Below are 25,679 nucleotides of genomic sequence, written 5' to 3' on the forward strand. Positions count from 1 at the left end.
AACAGACAGCCCAACTGGCGAACCCCCAACTAACGAATTTGCGCTGTATTAATTTTTTTGATTTCCGCCCCTTTTTATGAATCTACATCACTAAACTAGCATATTCCTAAAAGAAAAAGATGGGTGGGTAATGTCTGCGACATAACCGGAGAGATGTAGAATACATAAGGAACACGTTCTTCAAATATGTTGATACTCATTGGAATTTTCGGACAAAAGGTGATTTGGGCGAGGAATATTTCAAATTATTCTTTACAAAAATGATGGTGGTCCTAAAAAGGACCGGTTTTGTTGGCGTTGTTGGCCTTGGTGAGGGAGATGGCTAACGATGAAATTAATTGTTAGCATGAGGAAGTCGCGTAGTACTGGCCAATGGAAGAACAGATAATAATTGATTCCTGAAAATCAATTTTTCTTTATTCATGTAAATTATACATACTTACAAATCTAATAGAAGATTCCTGGTCATATTTCTGAATCATTAGTGCGAACATTGTGTAATTTGGTTAAGTACAATGAAAGTTACAAACTTTCCAAACTCGACCTTCTGTTCCTTCAGAAATATTGAAATGGGGTGTCTATATTAAACCGTTAGTCGTGGTCACAATAAAAAAAGATGGGTGGGTAATGTCTGTCACATAACCGGAGCGTCGTGATTTCAATTCGAGACGTTAATTTAAATCTAATAATATTCAACAGATAATAGGGCTGATCACTGTTTGCTATATTCCGGTCGTCAGTAGAGCTGATAGTTTTTTTTTGATTTTTTAGTGTTTTACACTCGCGATTATTTTTATTCTCGTTTTATCTGTATATCGTTTTATTCGGTAGTACGTGTGCATTGAAATTTCGTGACTTCAAGCACGATTATATCTACCGGTGTGATTCGTGAAAGTGATTGTTTTTGGTTGTGATTTTTGTTTTCACTTGACATTATCACTGCACAGACGTTACGCTCAATTTTTTCGCCAAAAGCGACATCTGCTGGTGGGTAGTTGAGTTGTCGCACGTTGCGTGCAAGTTCGCTTCCATTGACGCACGTTACCCGTTAGCGTTTTCCTGCGCATATTGCATACCCGCTAGGCGTTATTTCTACATCAACAGCATGGCTTGTAAGAACTGCTCGAAAGTGGTTAATGATTCTGATCGAATCACATGTCGTGGATACTGCGGAAATTCGTTCCACATGATATGCGTCAAGATGGATTATGATGTTCGTGACGTCCTGGGAACCCACCCACGGAATCTATTCTGGATGTGCGACGGCTGTGCTGACTTATTCTCGAATGATAATTTTCGTAGAATGGCTTCGCGTTGTTGCGACTTAGTGCCTGACAACAATTCTCTGAAATCTATAAAGAACGACATAGCTGATTTGAAAGATGTCGTCAAAGCTCTCTCGGTTAAAGTTGACTCAAAACCGCTATCCCCAACTATAACGCCTTGGAATCGAATTGCTGAATATAATCCAGTTTCAAACACGCCTAAGCGTAAACGGGAAGATGATTCGCTCAAAACAAAAATTCCAAATATTCGTGGATCCAAAGCTGCGTTTGAAACAATAAAAACAATTTCACCACCTGAGGAGCTGTTATGGGTTTACTTGTCAGCATTCGATCCCAGCACGACGGATGATGAAGTTTCTACCCTTGTGAAAGATTGTCTGGGGGAGAATCTGCAACCGAGAATAGTTCGTCTAGTTCCTAAGGACAAGGATCTCTCAACTTTGAGCTTCATTACTTTCAAAGTTGGCGTTAGCAAATCATACAGGGATAAGGCTCTGTCCAAAGACTCTTGGCCGGAGAACATCTACTTTCGTGAATTTGTGACCAACTCAAAAATCCAACGACCTATCATCAGGATTACGGCGGAGAAGAATCCATCTGGTGGTGGAAAGTAGCGCCAAGCTGTTCCGGATAAACTCATCTGTCCAACTTCTTGTATCCCGGCGAGCGATTTAGGTTTACCTGGCGAATCGGCGACTTCTTCTGTGTCAGGTAAAGCCAAGAAGGGTATATGTCCTTCCGAAGCAATACAAGATGCTGCACGCCCTCAATGTAAATTTCACTTACAGTCTGCTGATGAACACAACTCTACCGCCGCTGTGAATCTTCAATGTCAAAAACAAAATTTGGATCCCATCGTAACGAGCACGTCTCTTCATAGCACATTCGGCTCTACAACGATCACAGAAGGACTAAGCACTCTATGCTATGCTGGTATGACTCATCGCACCCTGGGACGCACTGCTGCTAGCACTATGGAAGCCCTAGATCCCCCTGCCACAGTCGAGCCATTGCAGCCAGCGTTCACCAGTCGTCCCGGTCCTGTGTGCAGGAGTGGTGAAGGGGTCTTCCAAATCGATACCAACGGCAAGTACGAACCTGATTTTGTTAATGCAAGCATTGATCAGCTCCTCGCTTCCAGTCAATCGCGGCATTCAAACCTACAAATATATTACCAGAATGCCGGTGGTATGAATTCAGTAATCGAAGATTATTTGGTAGCAAGTTCGGATGAATGCTTCGACATAATCGCCCTCACAGAGACGTGGCTTAGCGATAGCACTCTGTCAGTGCAAGCATTTGGTGCCAACTACGATGTTTTCCGAACTGATCGCAGCTCACGTAACAGTCTCAAGGCTACCGGCGGCGGGGTACTTGTGGCTATCCATCGTCGATTGAAAGCGCAACTGATTGACGATACTTTGGGGGTCTGTGTCGAGCAGGTGTGGGTGCGAATCAAACTGGCTGGCTACGCACTTTTTCTTTGCGTGGTTTATCTTCCACCGGATCGCACTCGCGATTCGACATTGATTGATTCACATACTGAGTCACTGGAACGGATTTCCGCTCAAGCAAGCCCGGTTGATGAGATCCTGATTGTTGGTGATTTCAATTTCTCCGGATTAAAATGGCGCTCTGCTTCTGACGGATTTATGTTCGCTGATCCCGAATTGTCATCTTTTCATGCTGGTATCACCAGTTTGCTTGACTGCTACAGTCTAAATCTGCTGCGCCAAACGAATAATGTGGTGAACGAGAACAACAGAATCCTTGATCTCTGTTTTTCGAGCAAATCTGACTACGCGCCAAAAGTTACCGCAGCACCGTTCCCCCTGGTAAAGACTGTTAGACATCACCCTCCCCTGCATATATTGCTTGAAGCGATTCGAGTGAAGCATGACTGCAATGCTTCTGACACCGTCAGCTATAATTTTAGAAAAGCCAACTATAATAGCATTATTGACTTCCTGTCGAATATCCACTGGACTGAAATTCTCGACAATGATGATGTCAACGTTGCAGTGCAGACCTTCTCCAATGTTATGAGCTATGCTATCGATCGCTATGTACCCAAAAGAAGTGGCCTTCAATCTAAGCACCCAGCGTGGTACACTGCCGAGCTGAGACGGTTAAAAGCGACTAAAAGAACCGCTCTGAAGAAGTACTCCAAGTTTGGGGGCTACGTGCTGCGACAACACTACGTTCATGTTAACCAAGTCTATAAAAAGACATCGAAGCGTTGCCATGCCGATTACTTGCGAAACGTGCAACGTAAGTTGAAGTCCGAACCTAAAACATTCTGGAAGCATGTAAACGAGCAAAGAAAGGAATCCGGGTTGCCTTCAACGATGAGCTATGGAGGACGTATGAGCTCTAGTTTACAGGAGATCTGCCAACTATTCTCTGAAAAGTTCGCGAGTGTTTTCTCCAACGAGAAACTGACACCGACCCAGGCTTCACGCGCGGCTCTCAATGTACCTCAATCATACCAGTCTTTGAACTCTATCAATATCGACAATAATATGGTACAACTGGCGATTAGCAAAATGAAGGCTTCAACCTCGGCAGGCCCAGATGGTATACCAACTATTATTCTAAAAAAATGCTCTGCCGGTCTAATTGAACCTCTTTGTCATCTGTTTCAATTGTCGCTATCAACCGGAGTATTTCCCGAACTCTGGAAATCCTCCTTCATGTTTCCAGTTCACAAAAAAGGTGATAAAAAGGTAGTTGACAATTACCGTGGTATTACAACGCTAAGCGCAGTTCCTAAGCTGTTTGAAATGGCTGTGTTGGAACCCATCTCCAGCCACTGCAAACAGTATATCTCCGAGACTCAGCATGGATTTATGCCGAAACGTTCAACATCTACGAATCTTCTGTCGTTCACAACATATGTTACAGATGCTATGTCGGACGGCCTTCAAACTGACGTTATCTACACGGATCTTTCAGCTGCTTTTGACAAGATAAATCACGCTATTGCAGTGGCAAAATTGGATAGACTTGGCTTTGGTACTAATATTCTCCGTTGGATGCAATCGTATCTCAGTGATCGTCGTCTAGCAGTCAAGATAGGTGATTGTGTATCCGAAGAGTTCTTTGCTTCATCTGGTATTCCGCAAGGCAGCCATCTCGGTCCATTGATTTTTCTTCTGTATTTCAACGACGTTAACTTTTGTTTAGAAGGGCCACGGTTGTCTTTCGCCGACGACCTCAAGTTATACCATAGAATACGGAATACTGATGATGCAGCTTTCCTTCAACGCCAACTGGAAACCTTTGCGGAATGGTGCGAGATCAACCGAATGACCCTAAACCCCAAGAAATGTACGGTCATTACGTTCTCGAGGAAAAAAACGCCAATTCGATTCAATTACTGTCTAGCTGAATCCACAATTGACAGAGCGAATTGCGTCAAAGATCTCGGAGTTTTTCTCGATGAACAACTGACGTTTAAACAGCATATCAGCTATATAGTCGCAAAGGCATCACGCTGTTTGGGGTTCATAATGAGAATATCTAAGCACTTTTCAGATATTTACTGCTTGAAATCTCTCTACTGCTCACTCGTTCGATCAACTCTGGAATATGGTTCAGTTGTGTGGAACCCTCATTATCTCAACGGTGTCCATCGAATTGAGACAGTACAGCGCAGATTTGTTCGGTTTGCCCTTCGTCGATTGCCTTGGAGCAACCCTCACCAGCTGCCAAGTTATGAAAGCCGGGGTTTGCTTATTGGACTCGATACATTGCAAGTGCGACGGGATCTATTCCGTGCTATGACAATTTCGGATATTTTGCAAGATCGAATTGACTGCCCCGAGCTTCTCAGTGCGATAAATATGAATGTTCGCCCTCGCGCCCTTCGCAATAATTTATTCCTCCGATTACCTCTTCGCCGGACTAACTATGGAGTAAACGGTGCCATCATTGGTTTGCAGCGGACCTTCAACAGAGTGTCATCCGAGTTCGATCTTCACATTCCACGTAGCAGATTACATGTTGACTTTTTAAATAGATTAAGAAATTATCATTAGGACCACACTGTGTCTGTTGATATTAATTAATTATAAATTATAAATTATAGAACAATATGACAATCTACGAAAACCCAGTAACAATATGCCAACAGAATCACGTTTGAATGGGAAATTTTCAAATAATTCTCTATGGTAATAATGGTGGTTCTGAAAAGAACCTTTGGTATCGGCGTTGGTGTTGATGGTGATGCGCTGGATCGTTGGATATTTTTGGCATGATAGTTACGTGCCTGGCGAACTGTTTTGTAGCCTCGAACAAAACGACAAGACTGGCTTCTTCGGGTACCATTACGGCTGAACTTTATAAGCTTAGCTCGACTTTGAACTCCTGCACAATCTCACGAATCAGACACTGGTAGGGCCATTTTGTTTGCTACTAGCACGGAGCTGCACAAAAAAATTATTTAATGCAGTTAGTTCACAGAGGCTGCTAAAAAGCTCGAATAGAAGCATGCGACTTCAACATTTCTCTTAAACACATGCAACAACACATTCGTTTTGGTAATACTGATAATAACAGTAGAAAGGAATGGAAAAACAGTGCACGAAACGAGCGAGAGGATAATTTAATTTTTTGTTCCGTGTGCAAGCTGCTTCTTTCCACACAACGTATTATGTTGATTGTTGAAAATTTGTTACACACCTTAAAATGAAAGTTTCAGTTTAACTCTCACTAGAACACAATTGATTGGTCCTGAAAAGAACCGTTGCTTTTATTATAATTTACGCCCACTCCCAGCGGACACTGTGAGCCAGTTTGATTTCTTTTGCGAGAAAGTTACGTACTTGGCGCACTATTTTGTATCCTCAAACAAACCGACCAAGTAGGCATCACTGGCTTCATCACGGCTGAGTTTTGTAAGCGTAGCTCGACTTTGAAGTAATACACAACCTTACGAACCAGACGCTGGAATGTTAGCCAGCGGATTAGTTTCTTTGTTGCCCTTTATTTGGGGCGAAATACTGGCATGGCGACATTTCCTGATCGGTAATTGGTTGCGATGGGCCACCAGTAGCTGGGGCACTTTTGCGGACCGTCATCATTGCCAACTGTTTTCCTCCGGTGGACTGGCTGCTTGCTAGCGCTTGAACGAATACGAATGATGAGAAAAACCGACCGACCAATATTCATATATGAAAACACGAGAAAGCACTACTATCACTCTCTCGCTCGTTTTCGTGCCATTCCTGTGCCTTTCCTTTCCGTTCGGCTACCAATACTAGCATAACCAAAACGAATATTCTGTCTTTCCATCGCCTTCAATCTAGTGGCCAGTGCTAGCAAACTTGTATGTTCAGTTTTTCAATAACAACATTCCAACAATATTTTCAAAGAATGTTGCAGATTTGAAAAGAAGGAAGGAAAAGATTTTCACAAATTTAAATTCTTTTGTCTTATTTGTTAGCGGTGATACTGGCCATGGGATGGTGGGGGAACACCCACATTCGTTTGTTATGATAGTATTAGCAGCAGAAAGGAATGGAAAAGCAGTGCACGAAAACGAGCGAGAGAGGATAATTTAAATTCTCTTTCTTTCTTTCCACACATCGTATTTCTTATATAGCTTTCTGAAAATCATTTGTTATACACCATAAAATGTAAATTTCAGTTTAACTCTTATTAGAACACAATTAATTGGTCCTGTAAAGAACCGTTTATTGTTTTATTGCGGGAGCATAATTCAGACGCACTCCCCGCGGACACGGTGAGCCAGTTTAACTCTTATTAGAACGCAGATTAGTTTCTCTGTTGCCCTTTAGTTGGGGCGAAATTCTTGCAGGGCGACAGTTCCTGATCGGGTTGCGATGAGTCACCAGTAGCTGGGGCACTTTTTCCGACCGTCGTCATCGCCAACTGCTTTCCTTCGGTGGACTGGCTGCTTGCTAGCGCTTGAACGAATACGAATGATGCGAAAAACCGACCGACCAATATTCATATATGAACACACGAGAAAGCACTACTATCGCTCTCTCGCTCGTTTTCGTGCCATTCTTGTGCCTTTCCTTTCCGTTCGGCTACCAATACTAGCATAACCAAAACGAATATTCTGTCTTTCCATCGCATTCAATCTAGTGGCCAGTGCTAGCAAACTTGCATGTTCAGTTTTTCAATAACAACATTCCAACAATATTTTCAAAGAATGTTGCAGATTTGAAAAGAAGGAAGGAAAAGATTTTCACAAATTTAAATTCTTTTGTGTTATTTGTTAGCGCTGATAAAGGATATTTAGTTTGCTACTAGCAAGGAGCTGCACAAACAAATCGATTTATGTAGTTAATCAACGGAAGCTGCCAAATAGTTCAATAAAATAATTCAAATTGTAATAGCGACATGCAATTGTGGCAACACTGGCCATGGCGGGAGAATACGCACATTCGTTTTCGTTATGATGGTATTAGCAGCAGAAAGGAATGGAAATGCAGTGCACGAAAACGAGCGAGAGAGGATAATTTAAATTCTCTTTCTTTCTTTCCACACATCGTATTTCTTATATAGCTTTCTGAAAATTATTTGTTATACACCATAAAATGTAAATTTCAGTTTAACTCTTATTAGAACACAATTAATTGGTCCTGTAAAGAACCGTTTATTGTTTTATTGCGGGAGCATAATTCAGACGCACTCCCCGCGGACACGGTGAGCCAGTTTAACTCTTATTAGAACACAGATTAGTTTCTCTGTTGCCCTTTAGTTGGGGCGAAATTCTTGCAGGGCGACAGTTCCTGATCGGGTTGTGATGAGTCACCAGTAGCTGGGGCACTTTTTCCGACCGTCGTCATCGCCAACTGCTTTCCTTCGGTGGACTGGCTGCTTGCTAGTGCTTGAACTTGAACGAATACGAATGATGAGAAAAACCGACCGACAGATATTTTTATAATCGCGCTAATATGCACTACTATCGCTTTCTCGCTCGTTCTCGTGCCGTGCATGAGCCTTTCCTTTCCGTCCGGCTTCTAATGGCCTAACCAAAGGAATATGCCGTCTTTCCCCCACCAACTGCTCTCGTCAAGCAACCCAATGCGAATAATCATAGGAACAAACATGTAGTGGACCTATATATAAACTTTTCATTATTTTATTGTTCGGTTGGTCTACCAAAGTGACGGCTGTGTGCGGGATGGGCTGAAAATTTTCACTTTTCCGAGTCGGTTTCGAAAGATTTTTCAAAACACATTTTTTTGTTATTAGTGCATGTTATACATACTTCAAATTTTAATACAGCATAGAGGAACGTATTTTCAACAAATTGGCCTAAAAATCAAATCATTCTGTTAAGTATGATAAAAGTTATTAACGTTCAAAATCTGACGCGGCGCCGCAGCCGATATTTTGAAACGGGACCCCTATATTGAAAGCTTAAATGTATTCTACATTAAAAAAAACATGTTTTGCGCTTACAAGGGAAGAAGTACCTAAAGTAAACAATTACCTCACTTTTTATCGGTTTAATAGTAAATAAAATGAAAAATGTGCCAGAATATACTTGAATATTACCTACACTGCTCAATCACTGAAAAATAAGTCGAAAAAGCGAAAAAAACGTGTTTAATGTTCAGACAATTATTAGCACCAGTAAAGCTACCAGTACACGGTTTGTCATAACGTAAAATATTTGATGAAGCAAAATTTGATCAAATAAACGTGTTTGACAAACAAATTTGACAAGGCCAGTACACGAGATCAACTGTTTAACAAACTTTTTTCATCATATATTTGCATTGATGCATTACCGGACGTTACGCCTAATATTGTTTGACATACATAATAAAACAAGTTTGATGGATTAGTACACTGTTTTCAAATACACTCAGGTTTTTTTTTACGCGGGGTACGAGCCGCGTAAATGAAAACCGCGTAAATTTCAAAATCCGCGTAAATGAAAACCGCGTAAATTTCAAAATCCGCGTAAATGAAAACCGCGTAAATTTCAAAATCCGCGTAAATGAAAACCGCGTAAATTTCAAAATCCGCGTAAATGAAAACCGCGTAAATTTCAAAATCCGCGTAAATGAAGACCACTTAAATTTAAGAATCCGCGATAAAGGGAACCTCATTGATGGATACCGCGTAAATTTCAAAATCCGCGTAAATGAAAACCGCGTAAATTTCAAAAACCGCGTAAATGAAAACCGCGTAAATTTCAAAAACCGCGTAAATGAAAACCGCGTAAATTTCAAAATCCGCGTAAATGAAAACCGCATAAATTTCAAAATCCGCGTAAATGAAAACCGCGTAAATTTCAAAATCCGCGTAAATGAAAACCGCGTAAATTTCAAAATCCGCGTAAATGAAAACCGCGTAAATTTCAAAATCCGCGTAAATGAAGACCACTTAAATTTAAGAATCCGCGATAAAGGGAACCTCATTGATGGATACCGCGTAAATTTCAAAATCCGCGTAAATGAAAACCGCGTAAATTTCAAAAACCGCGTAAATGAAAACCGCGTAAATTTCAAAAACCGCGTAAATGAAAACCGCGTAAATTTCAAAATCCGCGTAAATGAAAACCGCGTAAATTTCAAAATCCGCGTAAAAAAAACCGCGTAAAAAAATACCGCGCAAAAAAAAACCGCGTAAAAAAAACTTGAGTGTATAGTCAAACCGGCGTATATGTCAAACAAATCGCCATGCGAAAAATTTTTGTGCTGTTTGAGCTTCATGAATTTTCAAGAGTGCAAACACATGAAATAGTTATATTAGCGCAGGGATGCCAAATGATTTTCCAGAAAATTTGTTTTATTTTTATGAATGGTCGAAGCAACTATATCGCACTCCTTTGTTCGTGATTATGCAGAGTGTGATCAAATACAAATTAAATACGCCAAGGTCTCATACAAAAGGGTAATCATTTTATGACTCACCACGCAATCAAATTTGTCTACCCTCCGAGTTGACAGGTCGAGTAGAAGAAAAATTAATTTGAAAGCGCTGTTCGATCAAAGCATGGTGTTCATACATGATTATATAGAATACTAGCTAATACCCATCGCGCGTTGCTGCGACTTGCAGTGCAATAGGAGGAAAACACAATTTGTTCCGAAGCGCAATCTGGCGGGCAGATAATCCCTAATCAATAGCACATAAACACGCTCCAAAACAAATACCTACTGTGCATAAATTTTTATGGCAATCGGTTAAGCCGTTTGGAAGTCCATAAATCATATACATACAAACATTGACTTATATATATATATATATATATATATATATATATATATATATATATATATATATATATATATATATATATATATATATATATATATATATATATATATATATATATATATATATATATATATATATATATATATATATATATATATATATATATATATATATATATATATATATATATATATATATATATATATATATATATATATATATATATATATATATATATATATATATATATATATATATATATATATATATATATATATATATATATATATATATATATATATATATATATATATATATATATATATATATATATAGATATATATATATATATATATATATATATATATATATATATATATATATATATATATATATATATATATATATATATATATATATATATATATATATATATATATATATATATATATATATATATATAGATATATAGATAGACTTGGCAATCTGTAACTGCATTTGTGTATTCAACGATTTGCTTTCTTCCACCAGCCACAGGTGGAGGAAAACAAATCGAAAATAGCTTTTCGGTCGGATTTTTTTTATGATGGACCGGTATAGACTTATTCAGCTGCGTTGGTACTGTGCCGTTTTGACGTTTGGATTGGGAGGAAAACAAACCACTCCTGGGCTTAAGGGGAGGGCGGTAGTATAAAATTGCGAGATCTTGGTGTGCGTATTTCAAAGTCAGATATCTACACAGTACGTCTCCTGAATAAGTTTTACAGCGACACAGAGCATTTCAACACCATTATAAATACTTCAGGCGAGCTATTTCGAACGTTTAAATTGGCTGAGTTTTATATATGTCAGCTGGAGGGGAAAAAAACCCCAATTAGTGTGTGTGAAAGGAATTGCATAGAACTCTACAGCGACAAGGTCTATCCCAAAAAAGTTTAGGCAGACTTCAATTGGACAAAAAATGATTAGAACGGGAATTTGAAAAATATTTAATCCAATTGTATTGTTGGACATACAAAACGGCGATGAACGCGGTATGAATTTTAGTTGCATTTCTCGCTCACTTGTGTATGTACTTTCTCACATTTACAATTAAGTGGCCACATTCCTCCCACAGCTCCGACAGGTGTGGTTTCTGCGCTGGCCTATGTAGAGCACTCTTTCGGCGCGTGTTTGCCGTTACGGAAGAACGAAAGGAACAAATCAGGTGCACCCTGACGATACCAAATTTCTCCATTGCCTCGCTAGTGCAATCTTACTACATTACATGTTACAAACGCCGCCGAACCCTCAACAGCAGCTAATTATTTCCGAAAGCTGCTTTTAGATTCGACCTAGCGCGGAAGAAGTTGACATCAAAGTGGATCCAGAGTTAGTACACGAGAGCGCGGACGATGAGCGATCAGATATCGAAAACGCAGTGGAAGATGCTGATGAAATAAACATTTTCCTTTGGAACCAAAAACCGAAATGCGCATCAAGGAAGAGAACGAGAAGATTTACGTTATTAGGGGGTTGGGAGAAGAAAAAGTTGAAATGGGTGATTTGCAGAGCGTTTTCGTCGATTTATGGATCCGGATCGCAAGATGAAACAAAATAGCTCGAAGGGAGACAAGGGATCTGATGGTTTGCCGCTAAAGAAGGATCGCTCATTACCCATTCGGAACCGACGTCCATACTGTAATAAAGAGTTTGCGGACAAGTACCTGATGACGACGCACATTGGATGGCACACGAGTAGGTTAAGGTTTTACTTATTTTCTTTTCTGTAAATTCCAATTATATACTGTTTACTTGTTACAGGTGAAAAGCCCTTCAAATGTGTCCCCACTGTTCGAAAACATTCACTCAATCGATAACGCTGAAGATACACGTCAGGTTGCACACCCGGGAAAACTCCTTACGTGTGCGAACACTGCGCCCGAGTGTTCACTCAATTCGCGACTACGAAGCTGAGTTTGACAGCTTGTGTGCGTGAAGTTCATGTAAACAAATGGATGATGGAAAATGAATAATTTTAAACGTGCCATTTTCAACGGTTTTTTCATAAATAAATGAAATTTTTCGTACCAATCAAAACAAAAATCATCAAACGAGCTAATTTAGTACAATAGCGAGTAAAAAAAGTCGTAGAACATATTTATTTTGTGTCCTCAACATAACGCATTTTTGTGAAGCAAAAAACAAATAAGTTTTCAAAATGATAAAAAAATATTGAAAAAACCCTTTTCGCCCAAAATTTTATTTACAGATTGAAAAGCAATATGTATCCAACTTGTGGTAAAAATTTCTCTCAATACAATTAGTTTGTTATGGAGAAATGTGTATTTTTCGTTGGCCATATTTATACCGCCTATCAATGTATATGGAGCAAAATGAAAAATATACTGACGTGCAGGTTATCTGCAGTTTTCAACCACGCAGATGGATGTCTTTAACCACGAAGAGGATATCACAGTAATGGCGAATAAGATTTTAGGACTATATACTTGCATATAGTTTGCTTTAAAGAAATACGGGTGGGGGTTGAGCAGTTGAACGCTATCAAGGTAGTTTTTGGCTGGGCAGATGTTTCCGCTTGTCATAAATAGCAATACACACCGGTCAAAATTCGGTGGATTCCGAATTTCCATACTTCTGTTCAGAATAACTAGTGTTATTGATAGTTATACTTTCCGTGAAATTCGACCAGTTTATAAGAACTTTTTTTCACGTTTTCTATCAAAAAACTAACAAACTATATACGTTATGCTTTATTGGGCTGATGCTCTATTGGTCCATACCATTAAAATTACATTTCAATATATTTGTATATTAAAATCACAATATGCAATTAACCAAGACCTATGCTAAAACGTGAAATTCTTATTCCATATTTTCTGCGAAAAAGCTTTGACAATGGTTTGGTGGCTTAGCAGAAATGTTTAGCGGAAGGCTATTTAATCCCTTTCACTTATTTAATTAACTCAATATTCTTGAAATTTTGAAAATGGTCCATTTGAAAACTGACGAAAAATTAACATCATTTGTTTACATTAGCATCACCCATAGGCACAACTTTTGTAGATGGCGACACCGTACCTTCGATGACGCGAATCCTACAATCTGACGGTGCACCTGCGAACCCAACACAACCAGATAATGGTATAGGACACGAAGTCGACATGCTGCCCGAGCACAAATGTCGAGTATGTAGCAAGGTCTACCGATTGGCGAAAAGTTTCCGGCTGCACGAGAAGTTGCATGCCACCGGGAAACTGTTCGATTGTCGCGATTGTGGTAAAAAGTATAACACATATATGGCCAAATGCAAGGCTTCTAATACCGACGTGAAGGAAAGTTGCACTCGTGTAAAATCTGCAGCCAAACATTCAAGCATCAGCAAAGCGGGGTGTACCACATGAGCAACAAAAACAAACACAAACGGTTCGACAGAGGTTTTGAGAGATCTGGAGACGGACGAAGGAGAGGCGATTTGCCGAAGCTAAAATAATTTTCTCGTTCCCAAATTGTTAAAGCTACCAAGCACAACACCGGGCAACTTGAGCAATTTTTCCTGAGCATGTTTTTGGCAAGTGGTGAGGATAGTGTACGCGTTTATTGGGTAGTATTTGGCGCACCAACATTAGTAGCGTAAATATCCAGCGCCAGACGCAGATTCCGTTTGATGGATTCGATGGAATCGCTATCGACAGACTCTTCATCCTCTCGACTTCCATGAGCTCATTCAGTACTTATGATAAAATAACAATAGTCAACACAGGCTACGGTCCGACCAGGATGTAGAATTGAACTAGATACATTCGACAATAATACCACGCAAGACTGACAGTACTCAACTGCTGTATGCTTTTCAAGAGCAGCTGATTCTTGGTGAACTATCGGAAAGGATTCAAAATGGCATTTGCTTACATTTCAGCATGTATCAAACAATTGAATTCAAATAGTTTGTACCTTTCCAATTTATTTGAGGCATGATTTTCCTGGAAAGACAAATACCAACAGTATCAAAATAGCGCCGACTTTTTTTTTAACGTGGCGAATGAATTATTTAAAGTCACGTAAATAAAACAATCAATCAAATTCTGTCAAAACAAATCAGTTTCGCGTACGGCGTATTTTGCTATCCTGAATGAGCAAAGCACGTTTGTCAAACTTCTCAATCAACAAGTTTGACAAACTTCGCCATCAACAAGTTTGACAAACTTCTCCATCGACAAGTTTGACAAACTGCAGCGTTGCGCTGTTTGAAGTTTTGACAAACTGGTCAGTACACTGTTTGACAAATAGACAAATAATCGCCTTGACAAAAACGAATGAAAAATTTGGCAAACTGTGTTTAATGAAATATTTGAAGATTCATACACAGCAGTTTATTTTAATTTATTTCACGAAAGATGTCAAATATTTGACGTTATTACAAACAGTGTACTGGTTGTAGCCAGCCCTGGTCGATACCTAGCAAGCGTGCAGCTTATGCGCCACTTCCCGTAGGAAGACTGCACGCCAAGATTTGTTTGCCCGGATGAGACTCTTCTTAGGGCGAGTCCCTGACGAAGATTTACCTAAAAGAAATTAATCAGGATCGAACCAGACAGGCTTATCAAAAGTTAGCCTCCAAAAGTCAGGTAGACGACCCTATTATCAACTAGCAGCAATCATTAAAAAACCTCATCACCCTCAGAGAATCGGCGGTAAGAAATTTCCCATACCTAATATATCATCACTGGAACTGCAGCCACACACCACCAGGTGGCACAAACATGCAGAAAGCGAAGCTTTCACCACTAATCAAATTCCGCCAAGCGGAAGACAGCGAAACAAAACGAGAACTACACCGAACGAAGTGACGTAACCATACTAGAACGAAACTAAAACCATAAGGGAATACTACACCGATTTACAAACATTCGACTATTTTACACTAAACGACATTTATTTCATGGTACGGAAAGATTAGTTTCTATTTCATATTGCATTTGCATGTTTTAAACTTCTAGGCCTATCTTCTATTGTTGTGTGCGTGATTCTCTCCCTACTGTGCTCATTGACCATGTGTGCTTTTCTCCATCAATCCTCAAACTTTCGGTGACGTCACCTCACGGCTCCAGCGTATCGCTTTGCACCCGGGTGACTTAGTTAATTGGGTTGTGTGTGGCGTTCATAAAAGCGGAACTCGATATAATGGCCGACACACAACCTCACTTTATGGACGCGTCCCTAATTATAGCCGTCCGTGGACGACTTCTCAAGCGTTTTTCGCTCTGACGGATTAAATCACTGTGGCGTCCTCCCTGGACGCCACCCTTTACTCTTATCTAGGAAGAACGATACTGACTCACCAGATCGGCTGCTGTTGGTTTCTGCTGCTCTCGATCGTTCTGCTGCGATGACGGGCGACCACATCGATCGGCCGCGCCGGTTTCTGACCAGCGGTTGTTGGTGCTGAATGCTTTAATCAACCGGAAAAGTTGCAGTTGATTTTCCGGCGATTGAAGGAACGGCTTTTAGACGGGTCGTCCTTCCTTCCGGCGGCGTAACGGTGCCGGGTTCAAAATTCGTCCGATAATGCGCGCGTGTGGCTTTCGTTCCTTCTTCCTTCTCTCGTTCGTCGTTGGCTGTGCGAAATAGCAAAGATTGCCGTCTGGCTATTGCAAACGGGGTCATTAGCACATGGTATGGGTCAATGGCACTTGACTCTGAGCACATTTACCTTCTTCTGTAGCTTTTTGCACAAACTTTCCTACGCACGCACTCTCGACTTGCTTAACTTTGAATTCTACTTGCACGGGAGAAACAAGAATAATTAGCCTAACATTCAAATACGATCACGTCACTTTACCAACTTTGAACAAAAGAAACAGGACAAACTACGCGCACTTTCTCTGCGTTTGGCGGACTGGGACGAAATGGGCTAGCAGCGTTAGTCCTCAGATTAGGGAAGGTAATTTCGTACGAACCTACAGGAAGCGCGTATTTTCCCGCAAATTTCTTCGGACAAGTTCGGAAATCAACGACCCTACTAGCTGTTTTATTCTGTCAGCTAACCTTTGGCTCTATCTGTCCCTTTCCATCATGCATTCGAAGCGAAGGATCGTCATGGTTTTCGTCTTCAGGAGAATCTCAACAGGCAATTTAATTTCTTCCCCTCGCGGAGAGGAGTATTTGCTAGGGTGTTGCGCAAGAGTCGATCAACGGTAGGTTGTCTAACTCTTGGCGCAAACAAATCAGATTGGTTCTACCAAATTCGAAAAATATTGCTGAATATGACATGACCGCTACATAACACCAGGCTTGTTTTACGAAAATTTGGTATTAGGATTAATACCAAATTTTCGTAAGGGACAATTTTACGAAAATGACTAAGACTAACAATAGAAAAAAACTACAACTACTATTTACAAAATGTTATGTACAACTAATCCTAGGTTCGCCTTGAACACAGAAATACTGATGAATTTGACATTTCCCCTGCTGCGCTCCGGTAGTTCAGATATATAACACTCAAAGACTGCAACAAATCCCAAAATACTGGCATTGATACCAAAATATTGAAATTTTAGATTAAGCCGAAACCCCAACACTACAATATACACCGAGTTTCTTACGACTCTCAATGCAACATAATTCCCAATATAACTTCATGAAAACTACAAGAAACAGGCCTATTGAGTTCCAGAACTACTCCAATCCTTACGTTGGAAATGTATCCCTTCACTCAATTTGCCGCACAGTTTTGTCTTTTGAAAGCACCTCAGAGCTCTTCCCTGAATAAACGCTTTCTACTAGACAAAACGCAGAACTGAACTTCATAATTTCCTTTGCAAAAATATAGTTCAGCTGGTGAGAAATCTGCACATAATTCTCCCGAAAATATCCCCCGAAAATATCCTCCGAAAATATCTCCATAAACAATCATTTTGGTTATGTATTAACGCCGGATGTATTCCGACAATACGAACACATACCCTAAATGACCACCTATCCCATAAATCCATCTTACGTTACATTTCCTATGTCGAAAAAAAACTTTCGACAAACGGAAATGACACGAAAATGAAAAAAGTACCCAACCCTATTAAAGCTCTCATAAACTCATACATACTACCCGCAACGAAGAGAAACGTCAAACTGACGTGACGGAATTGTACATTATTCAGGTAAATTATCAAATAATTACTCAAAAACCTATTTTAATCCACCTAGCGGTGCAATTGTGCCTTTCTCAATCATGAATCACGAGAATGTGTGCGTTGTTTATATTCGTTAAAAGCTTTTAAATGCATATATTACATTTTATTATTATACATCACATGACAACTATATACAGGAAAATAAATCATTATTCGAGTTCTACAATTTTGAAAAAGAAAAAACAGCCACGGTAATATTGAACTGAAAAACCTGTTTTAATCCACCTAGCAGTGCAATTGTGCCTTTCTCATTTCTATAAACTATGGCACGAAGGCTTTTTATGTTCAACATAATTGTGGAAATGTCCATTACATTCTTAGTACACTTTGCACTTATACACAATGGCATGCCAGCCACGAACTTGATGAGCTACGTGTCGACGGTGAAACACTTGAAACAAAAAAATATCATACTCCATTAGCCTAATCAGCATTAGATCAATGTTATCTGCTCGCTAACGAGGGGAGTGAATAGTAGAGGGGGGGGGGGGGTATAACCCCTCTCCGTAAACCATCAACTACGCCCCTGTTAAAATCCAGAAACCTTATGTGAGTCAAAAAAAAATTAGCCGGGATTAGGTTGACGTTTTTCAGAGTGATTGCATAACCTTTCTATATGAGAAAGGCAGTTTGCATCAAATCTCGACGTTTCATGCACCTTGAACACATTTAGCATCAAAAATAAAAATTCTATTTTTAATTTTTCCTATAGTTTATATGAGAAATTTCTGTGTGGCCGCACTCTGAAACCCGTAATTCCGGAACCAGAATTCCGATCGATCCAAAATTCAATAGCAGCCGATGGGAAGGTTGCACCTTTCATTTGAGACTAAGTTTGGGCAAATCGGTCCAGCCATCTCTGAGAAAAATGAGTGACATTATTTGACACATACGCACATACATACACACACACATACACACATACACACACATACATACACACACACACACACACACATACAGAGTGATTGCATAACCTTTCTATATGAGAAAGGCAAAAAGCTCAAAAATGTACCAAAAAAACGTTTCCGAAAAACGGATCGTGAATTAGAAGGTGAGTTAACTAATTTTGTTTTGTTTTTTCCATGTATTTAAGACTGAATCGGACCCTCCAAAAACCAAAACAAACCTTGGATGTAAGGTTGGGAAAAGTCCGGTTCGGTACTGGACAGTATCGGACGACGAATTGTGGACATTTGAAGCGGACTATGGGTGAGTTTAAATGCTCTTTAATGTTTGTCAGCCCGGCTGACAAACTTTTGGTAAATTTCAGAATTGATTTCAGAGATGTCGCATGCAGCTGGACTAGACGGGAATATGGACCACGGCACGGGGCCGGAACAATTTGGCGGGACTAGCGCTGGACGGACTGCTGCCATGCTGACCCGGAATTGCCTCAAACGGCCTATTTGAAGACAGCTATAACGGATGCCGAGAAGGGAAGTTGACTTCCAGTTATAGGTAAGTGTATGAACAAATTTTAATGTTTTCTTTTTAATTTTAGGAACAATCGGATGGCGAAACTCAAGATGACAATCAACTCCGAAGGATGACCCCAATATGAACCCACATTTAACATAAACTCCCACATTAAACATTAACCCACTAAATCCCAAAATTTTTGCTACATATTGTGATAAATAAATAAACACTTAAATAAATAACAAAGAAAATAAATAACAATTAACAAATAACATGAATATAAAGAAATATACAATAATTTTAAGTACTAACATAGATATAAGGAAACATTGTGAACTACAAACTAACATTACTTATATCCGAAAAATAGTATTTACAAATTTTTTTATACATTGGGTAAACGTGCAAAGGCACAATCCCCTTTCTTTTTCCACCCACAAGTCTTGTATAGGTTGCTAACCAGGTATGTGTATCCCGATGTAATACAACCTCTGTTTTTTTCAAACATGGTTAAATTTCCAGGAACACTGCCGATTTCTTTAAATTGCAACGCTATTCAGCTAAAACAATTTGTTACTGACAGCTCGATTAACTCGAGTTAGCTCAACATCGTTTGTAGGACTTCTGAGTCTTATTTTACGATCAACATTTAAGATTCCCCTGTCTTAAACTCACGCTTTGTTGCTTCTCGTTCAATGATTGCGATACTCCTCATCAACGCACTGGTGGCTCCGAGTTCTTGGTTTTATAGGTCATCATCCTGATGTAATCAAGGATTCGCTCTGTCTTCTGGTCGAGGGGAACTTGTTCGCTCAGTAACAATTGCTTCCTACTCAAGAGTGCTGCAACTCAAGGAGATCTAAAATGACCATAATCCAACACGTTCGCAAAGTTCTTCTTGAGCTAGAATGAAGATCTTAGCAACAAGGCTGCCCCCAGTAAATGAAAGTTGTTGTGGGGGTGCACTGTCTGAAGGACAGTGCTAACTTTACGAACTGCGGCACAGTATTTTCTACAACCAGAGCAAAAGCATCATGGTGCGTTGTCTCAATCAGTAAATACTGAGAGGTACATAGCTTGACTTTTATCCGATCAACCAGTGATCGATGTTAAAGCTGAACTTGAGTGGGTAAGTTTCTTGAGAAACTTGCAGTTGAAAATTCCCAGTCTCTTCCCCTTCAAGTCCTCAAGGTCATAACAGTGAGTTCCTACTACCCTTTTTACTACAGCTGGCACATACTTGGGGGCCACCAGTTTTGCAGAAAATCCCTTGCCTTTGTCCGATTGTTCCATGTTTTTCTTCAGAATCTTCTCACCCACAGAGTAAGTTGTACAATTGGCATTGGAGTGAAGGTTATAGTAGGACGAGTGAGCACCTTTCGTCTGTCCGCGACGACCATTGTTCACCTTGCGAGTAGTGAACCTGCGTTCTGCATGACAATTTAGCATGCTGCTAGGACTATTTTCGCGTTTCGCTATCTGCATTCCTTGTTCAACCTCCGTTTTCAACGTGAAAACCGTCTCTGCTGCGCTTCTGCTTTCCGATGGCTTATTTTTGATGCAAATTTGTTCAACATCATTCGTTCCACCTATCCTCGGCTCAATTCCGAACAATTGCCAAAAGTTATAGCCCAGAATCAGGTTTCTACAAATCTGTGGAACTACCAGTGTTGGTACCACCTTTGAAACTCCTCGGAACGTAATCGGTAGTTGAACATAGCCTAAGCATGGATGCACTGTACTATCTGCTGTAATTATCTTAAGAGGACTTGGCTCTATCTTCAAACCGTTTTTCTGCATCACGTCTGTCATATTAGTTACACTGATGCTTGTACCCGAGTCTAGCAATGCTTCGTATTTTGTTTTGAATATACTAACTGCAACATGTGGGCAACTTCCGAATACGCACCTCACATACCTCATTGAATTCTGTTTTCCTAGGAACATTTTTAGTCACAGGAGTACCGTCGTTCCCCCTTCTGCACCCCTGATTTAGTTTCCCGATGGATTAGCTGTTTTTGAGCGATCAAATCGTGAATGATTCTCACATGTTACTGTTGTTTACCGGGCGTTCCGCAAATGTAGCAGAATAACTGCTTCTCCTGTCTACAGTTTCGCCAGACATGTCCCCTCCTGCGGCAATTCCAGCAAAGGGGGCTATGCTGCTGATCGAGTACCGGTGTCACGCTGGTTGGTTGCTGAGTTCGTGTTGACGATTTGAACTGCTCATTTGCCCGACGATCACTATTGAACCTCTTCCCTAGAGCGTTCACCTTCTCTGCTTCAGAGTAGGATCTGGTCGATTCTTCAGCCTCAACATTGTGTACACCTGTCGCGTTACGTGTCGGCCCTTCTCGAAACTGTCTGAGTGCAGGATCGTTCGCATCGATACGGTACGCATAGTATTCGAGCTTGCGCAAATCTCGTACAGTTCTGCACGCCAGTTTGGAACGGTAGTGTGGACGCATGTTGTCCCAAATGACATCAAAAACCCTTTCCTGACCAAGTGGCGATGATAGAAGTTTGTTCAACCTCTCTATCTTAAACGTCAAAAACGGCTCGTTTCTAAGTTGTTTCCTCTCGTAAATTTTCTGACGATTTCCCTGGTCCTTGTTCGGGTTGCCGTACATGTAGCGGATTTTCTCCTCAAAGTCCTGCCAATCTAGAAACTCGTCAGCGTAGCACAAGTACCAATCGTAGGCATCTCCCCGCAATATGGTATGCACTCGCTGCAACAGGATGTCATCTGCGATCCGGTCAATTCGCGCTAGCCTACGAATCTTATGGAGAAAATCATCCAACGATCGATGGCGGGGGTTGCCACTAAAAGTTAGGTGCCATTTCTCCATACGCTGGTCTGCGTCCTGAATCTCACGATCCGCGATTCGTCGATTCACACGACGTCTTGGACGAAACTCCTCAGCGTCATACCCATCTTCGTCCTCGCTACTCTGCAGGATTACTGCACTCTGCCTTCGATGCAGGTCACCGGTGGGATTACCTCGACTATCCCACTGAGAAAAACTCCGTCTGTCGCTCCACCGCCTATCAGCTGGATCCTCCCGTTCAGCTATTCTCGTCTCCATGCCACACATTCTACTCAACCGTCGCACTTGCTCCTGACCGTCTCGTGCATCGTAGTACGAACGGTCGCTTACTGTCTCCAACCGTCGTTCGACTGATTCCCTTCGAATCACTCGTCCTCTATCGAACTCATCCTGTCTCGTCTGTGGAATTCCGCTATATCGTCGTTGTGGTACCTCTTCTCTCTGCCTGCGTTCGGTTTCTGGACGGTTGACTCGGATGTACGGTGTCGGTTGCGCTTCTCTGTCGAACTCCACCCTACTCATCAGCTCAGGAACTTGAAGTCCTCGATTGGAAGGGTTGACGAACCTCGTCGGATCCGGTATCTGGGTTGCCTGTCTAAATTCTGCCAATTCTCGCCTCAACTCAGCTACTTGCATTCTCAGCATTCTGTTTTCGTCGTTTAATTGGTTTTCCCTCCTCAGTTGTTCCTCACTTGCCGTTTTGGGAATAACTCCAAGGGATCGCTTCGAATGCTCATCAGACGACTTGTCCTCGCGTTCTTGTCCGTCGCCATCTGCTGATTATTGACAACTTCTTTTGAGTGAGAATCTTCGAAACCCTTCTTCCCACTAAATTTGTTCAACACACTTCGAATTTCCCTTGTCAGTTCTTTACGCATGGCTTCGGATCCAGGATCCTCAGCTATGCTTCGGGCGACCCTAAGCGCGTAATGTTTTAATCGGGAAATGCACCTTTCATCTGGACCTTTCTCCAACTTCCCTCTCAAAACATCGATTATGCTTGATACGCGATCGAACTCTTGGTCGATAGTTAACCGCGACGGATAATCCCGATTTTCCCTCACATCTTCGTAAAAAAGGTTTCGTAGTAGTCGGTATTTGGCTTCCGAGTCAGTTTTAGTTTCCTCAACCTTACCACGAATCATGAGCTCGTAATCTACTTCCTCATTGGTTAAGCGATCGGCTCTCGGAAACATAGAAGCCATTTCGGTTTATTTTTGAATATGTAAAATTTAATAAATAATATAGAAAATGTACAAAATAATGGCAAAAATAAATATACAACCTTATCTCTAATTAATGTTCCCGTATAACGACATCAAAACTCGAATATTCCTCAGAATCCCCAAAATATTTCTGTATCCTCAATAAATTTCTCCAAAAAAAAAAAAAAGAATTAAAGGGTTGTGTACAAGACACGACCACGATGCCATTAAAAATGCGACCATTTTTGTGAGGCAGCCATATTATTCGTGGATACATCCTGTATCCTCTACGGAATCTACTACACAATTGTTTTGATTATTTCCCAACAAATCGCGCAAAAATCTGTTTGTTCTGTACAGCACCGCGCAAATAATTGACGTTGGAAAACAAATCGGCAACTTCAGTTGCCAAACACTTAGAAACGATCGAGGCATTTTGCTTCCGTCCAATTCAGGAGCGGATCCAGAAACAAATTTCGGAGGGGGTCCGAAATTTCGAATTTGAAATGTTCATTGTACAATACGTAATATGTGATACCTGTAGTGTACTTATCTAGATATGATAAGGATTATTATAGTAAGTCTCAGCGTCAAAGTATGCGTCTGCGTTTGCATATGCGTACGCGTTTAGGTAGTAGCATTTTTATAGCAGATAGGGTTAATGCGAATCGCCTTACTTCCGATCGGTCTCTTTTCCATCCGACCGTCGTAGTGTACGGAAGCACAACATAGTTTCACAGTACTTATAATAAAGTTAATATAGTTATTAACTAACAGTGTTTCACTTACATATTGCAATACAATAAGTTGGCGACGAGGATAAAAACGTGAGTAGTCGCGCGTTAGTTCGAAGTAAAAGTCGCGAAGTGTGATACGGTCGTTAGCACGTGTCGGTGTACGTAACCTCAAACATCAGCCAAATGAAAGGTGCTGGTGGTAGCGGAGGAGTAGTCAAAACTGAGTCGAGTGGTGCTGTTCCTATCGTTAGAGCAGGCATGTTTGGACAAATTGAGCATTTCGTCGTGGGAGAGAATTTCGAAGAATACATCAACCGTCTAGAGATGTTCTTCCTTGTGAATGACACGCAGGACAATAAAAAGGTCCCCGTGTTGATTACGGTCGCTGGTCCTAGTTTGTACACGATCGCAGCCAGATGATCCTCGTACAAAGTCGTATGATGATCTGGTCCGTCTCCTAAAGGAACACTTGGGCCCTACCACCAATGTCGTCGCGGAGAGGTACAAGTTCAGAAAATGTGAGCAGCATGCCTCTCAAAGCATTACGGATTTCATAATCAGTCTCAAAGCAACCGCTCAATCCTGCAAATTTGAAGCGTTTCTGTCGGATTCACTGCGAGATCAGTTCGTTGCGGGAATACGGGATCAAAGTCTACGGACGAAGTTACTAACAGAACCGGACCTAACCTTTGACAAAGCATGTTCGCTTGCTCGAAGTTGGGAAGCAGCACACAGCCAAAATAAAGAAATGTCAAATCCGTTAACACAGAAGCAAGGACTCGGAGCATTCAGGAAAGAGATAAAACAGAAGCCAAAGTCTAATCGAAGCATCCAGGAGAAAGAAGAGAGCAAATCAAGTCGTGTAAGTCAGAAGTCGTCAAAACCATGCTTTCGATGCGGTAGGCAGCACGATCCGAACACGTGCCCAGCACGCGCCTGGACGTGTTATTCGTGCGGAAAGATGGGCCACGTGTCAACGAGTTGCCGGTCCAAAGACAGTCAAGGCAAAAAGCCTAGTGGAAACAATCGGATCGCAGAAATGTCGGAAGCCGTCGAAGTTCTTCGCCTAAACATGCTGAGTGATTGTTTGCAGCCAGTAAAACCAAAAAACCTGTCGTCACCGAACTTCGAAACGAGGAATCAGTCGAGTGTCAGTCTATCGATCCTGGAGCAAGCTGCAGATTGCCCTTCTCGCGGATCGTTAAATAAGGTCGATTCCCCGGAGTTCATATCACTGGAATGTGATGGTCAGCGAATAGAATTTGAAGCTGACTGTGGCGCATGCCGTAGCGTCATCTCTGTGGATACACAGCAAAAATATTTTGCCAAGAGTAAGTTGAAGAGTACTAAATTGGAATTTGTCTCTGTTTCAGGCCAACGTAGTGAGCCGTTGGGAACGGTTGAGGTCCACGTGTCCGCACCTTCGGGAATCCAAGGCAGTTTAGAGCTGGTTGTGATTCAAACCGAAAGAGCCGTAAACCCGTTGCTTGGTCGAGACGGTCTTGACCTGGTGTGTCCGAATTGGAGGAGGGTTTTCTCTGTTAAGCCAATGTGTAAGTTAGAACCATCTTTTGAATCCGAGCTAAAAACGCGATTTCCGAGGATAGTCGACGAGTCCGCGAATAGTGTAATTAGCGGGTTCACTGCGGAAATCATTTTGAAACCAGACACTATTCCAGTTTTTCATAAGGCCTATTCTGTACCGTTTCGTTTACGTGAAAAGGTCGGTCAAAGTATAGATAAGTTGGTCCAAGATGGTATTTTGGTCCCCGTCCGCTCTTCGTCTTGGGCAAAT

The 25,679-nt window shown here is 41.0% G+C and overlaps 1 protein-coding gene across 6 annotated transcripts in view; it reads right to left on the reverse strand.

The window, feature by feature from the left end:
* The window catches only part of LOC131678018 (ceramide kinase), a 365,282-nt gene that overhangs the window by 315,911 nt on the left and 23,692 nt on the right, over positions 1-25,679 (reverse strand). The gene's annotated exons all lie outside the window — the stretch shown is intronic.

Source organism: Topomyia yanbarensis, chromosome 1 (genome assembly GCF_030247195.1).
Source record: "Topomyia yanbarensis strain Yona2022 chromosome 1, ASM3024719v1, whole genome shotgun sequence".
Lineage (NCBI taxonomy): Eukaryota > Metazoa > Arthropoda > Insecta > Diptera > Culicidae > Topomyia > Topomyia yanbarensis.